General features: G+C 39.4%; 1 pseudogene; it reads right to left on the bottom strand.

Moving 5' to 3' along the window:
- Positions 1–1,999: 1,999 nt before the first annotated feature.
- On the bottom strand, positions 2,000–3,221 carry LOC107154177 (annotated as a pseudogene).
- Positions 3,222–4,040: the final 819 nt, after the last annotated feature.

The following is a 4,040-nucleotide window of genomic DNA, read 5'->3' as shown; positions in this document are numbered from 1 at the left end:
TGCATTAAGTGATTTTTATCTAATGCCATGGTTATTCCCTAATGACTCCCAGATTAATTTTCAAGCCCTAAATTATACTGTGAAGTTTAATTTTCTATTCAACCTCTTGAACCCCACATGGGCAAAATAGAACTCGAGTCAATGCTTCTCCAAACCTTCCTCCAGTTTGCCTCATCTCTATCTCAGAATTTACCTAGTTGTTCAGGAAAAAAAAAAATGTAGGATTCATCTGTTACTCTTCTCTTTTCTTCCTCCTAATATACAAGTCATCAAAAAATCCTAATTTCTCAATCTTCAAAACAGACTGAATCCAAAATGTAACCACTTGTCCATCATCTGTGAGACTAGCCTAAGACTCTTGCCTGGAATATAGTAATAACTTAATTGGTTTCTCTGCTTTTCCCTCAATTCTCTTCATTCCTGCCTTCTCATTATAGCTTCATATTTCATACAGGTAAGCCAAATTGTACCACTCTACTTCTCAATCTCACTAGTGGCCTCATTTACATATCCGTACCAGGCTAAATGGACCTTTTATAAAATAGTCTCTAACTTTCTCCCCTAGTTCTTATGAGTCTTTTTTCTTAATCAGTATGCTACATCCTCACCAGCATCTGCAATTCCTTAACATGCCACATAAGTTAACATTCAGGGCCTTTTCACTGCTTTATCCTCTCTGCAGAATGTTCTTTCCTAGTGGCATGGCTTATATGCTTATGAGATTCTCTTCCTATGTTGCCTCTTTAGACAGACCTTCCCTAGCCACCTTATTTATAGTAGCAACCACCTCCACATTCTGCCCCAATCCCTGCTTTTTCTTCTTAGCACCTGATGTTATATATTGTTTATAATGTTTTGGTCAGTCTTCTTCACTGGGATGTAAACTCCATAAAAGCAGGTACATTATATGGGATACAGCTGTATAACCAGCACACAGAAGTATACCTGGCACATGGTAAGGAGTGCAATACATATTAATTCAGTTTATGAATGGATGAATGGGATTTCTGTTATCCAATAACATAGTTTTTGTTTGAATGAATAGGAAATTAAAGAAAGTTAAGGATGTACCCATAAAAACAATGATGAATAAATTCATGTTCATTCCTCAAATGATACGAATTTTTTTTAAGACTAGGAGAGTTATTCAGTAGTAGTAAAGAAAAAATTTATTTTTTAAAATACTATTTCAGTTGATGGTGGGCTTTATTTGTTTACTTATTTTTATTCATTTACTGTGCTGAGAATCGAACCTAGTACCTCCCATATGCTAGGCAAGCTCTCTGCCACTGAGGTGCAACCCCAGCCCCTCAAAATTTATATTTTCAACAAGACAGTTTACTTCATATGAAATTCATAAAAAGCCTCAGTATTACTTTTGAATGGAAAGTTGCAGTTAGTGTATTTAGGCCTGAACATTTAAAAAGCAAATATATACATATTCATATACACTCCCATACAATAGTTTCATGAAAGCCTATCTGTATAAACAGACGCATCTTCTTTCCTCAACAAATTCCTACCAGGAGGCCATCAGCTACTCAGGACTCTTAGAGTCGTATGTGTTGTATCCTATTAATTTGGTACTGTTGCTCCTGTTTAAGAAAACGTGGTAATATCTACATTGGTTTCACAGAGGCAGAAAAGTATTCTGCATGATTATGTTTGTGGATTATCTACTACTATGCAGCTCCTAGTTTACAAAAATGTGGAAAATCCCACCACAAAGCAGATGTCTCTCTTCATGTATAATTTGGTGGAAGGCAGAGCATGGTGAGGATGTCAGTTTTTATTAGTGAGCTGAAAATCTAAATCATGAAATATAGTTAGCCACACCAAGGCCCTCCTGAGCCATGGACAGAAGGCCATTCTGAGTATTCCTTGAAGATGGCAGTCTGTTAGTGAAATGAATAGGGAAACACAAGTTGAGCCACTGGGCCTCTCTAGAATTCAGGAAGGATTTTAATCTGGCATGTTCAGTTTGTATGTCAACATTCATTTAACTTTTATCATGTGGTTGTGTTCTCTGATTATGGGACAGCTGTGATCATGGGACAGAAGAATGATAAACCTTACTTCCTATAAAGACTTTCAAGCCGAGTAACCCCTCTGAGAATAAGTGCTCCCAATACCAGTTCCATTTCTTTTCGAAGACAGCTCATGTTTATTGTCCTTTCTTCTGTACTTTCCTGCACCAGAAAAGGAAGCAGCAAAGCTTAATAGAGAAGGGCAGTAGACTAAATTTAAACTATTGTAGTAGTGTACTACTAGAGGTTTTTCTAGGATTTGGAGGTCAATATATGTTCCTTTCTCAAAGGGTTTGTATGTGCACAGGCAGCCAACCATGGTAGTCAAGTAATGATAAAATTGTTCATAGATAGATCTTGCTGCTAAAAAAGGAGTCTAATTTTGCCATTTGAACCAACTCAGTTTTATTTGTAGCAGTCAAACTTTCACGATACCTGTGCATAATATATCAGAGCTGGTTCAGTATACTGGTATCCAGCCTGAGGAGTGCAGAGTCGAAGATCCCAGGAGGAAATAATACCACTAAAGGGCGGTCATAATTTACATATGTGTTCACATACCTTCTCATAGAAATCCCAAATGAAGTGCAACAAGAAAGTACTGCTACTCTCCAATGACATTGCAGTAGTGGACAGCCATCCTACATAGTGAATCAGTTTAGACATAGAGTTCATGAATCTACCAGGTTGTCTCTAGAGGACTGCTTGTCATTGGTTTCATGCAAGTGACCACAGAAAGCCACAACAGCCAATTTTGCAATGGCTCTTTCAGACTGTGAAGAACACTGCATTTGAAAGAAATGTTGATGTAAAGAAGAGGCTTCATGTCTGAGAAACTACTAAAAGGAATCCAGCTCAGGAGCTGAAGGAATTGTGACCAACAAAAGAGGCCATCCCAGAGAGGAAGGATCTTAAACAGGAACAAAGCCCTTCTTATAGGAAGCAGTGTGCCCTGATCATAGTGTCCAGGAAGTTGGTAAAGTCTTATCTCCGTGTTCCTAATTTTTCATTTTATACGAAATACATTCTTCTTGCAATGTATCTTAACCAAAGATAGAGCCCCCAGTAAGATCAACTCATCTCTGACACAGTTGCGATAGTGAAGTAGCACAGAGTTGTTCACACAACTCATCTGAGCAGGCACCTCACACGAATGGATATTTTGTAAGCATTCAGGGAAGTTCTGAAGCTGATCTTTTTTTTTTTTTTAAGAGAAAAAAGAGAGAGAGAGAGAATTTTAATATTTTATTTTTTGGCGGACACAACATCTTTGCTTGTATGTGGTGCTGAGGATCGAACCCGGGCTGCACGCATGCCAGGCGAGCGCGCTACCGCTTGAGCCACATCCTCAGCCCCTGGACCCTCTGAATCTTGTCCGCCATGATCAAGCTGGACTTTTGATTGCAAGTGACAGAAATGCAGCGTGAATTAGCTTGGAAAAAATGGAGTTGGTCAGCTCAAGGGACTCTCAGCCAACCTGTAAGGGGATCAGAGCTTCAGTTGGGAGTCAGGAAGTGGAAGAACCAGAGGTTAAGAATTTTCAAATGCCCTCAGCTCTTCCTCTTCTCTTACAGATGACTGAAATTTTGGCCGTTAGTAGATTCTGTGTTCTACACATCTGCTGCAGAGATAAATAAATTCTTACCCTGAATTCCAGGAAGGGAATCCCAGGAAACACCTTTGTTCTGCTAGTGACAGGGTAACACCCAGCAAGGGACTTGTATTTGTGTTTGAGGCCATTCCTGGAGAATGGGAAATTACTGAGAACCAGGAAGCTTCCCAAAGAGGCTTCTGCCTCAGTCCTTGAGGGCAAGATCTGGGCAGGAATGGGCTCTGGCACCTTCTCATAACATGGGGCAAAAATGATAGTTCCCTCTGCTTAACAATGCCCTTGGAGCAAATCACCTACTCCATCTGTCTGCCAGCTCCAAGGAACACCACCCAAAATAAAAATTCCTGCAATCCAGAGCAAAACAACTTATTTGTTTCCTAGAATAATCTGGAGCCACAATT

Source organism: Marmota marmota, unplaced genomic scaffold (assembly GCF_001458135.2).
Source record: "Marmota marmota marmota unplaced genomic scaffold, marMar, whole genome shotgun sequence".
Lineage (NCBI taxonomy): Eukaryota > Metazoa > Chordata > Mammalia > Rodentia > Sciuridae > Marmota > Marmota marmota.
The sequence above is the reverse complement of the archived record's forward strand: the minus strand, read 5'-3'. Positions and strand labels throughout refer to the sequence as shown.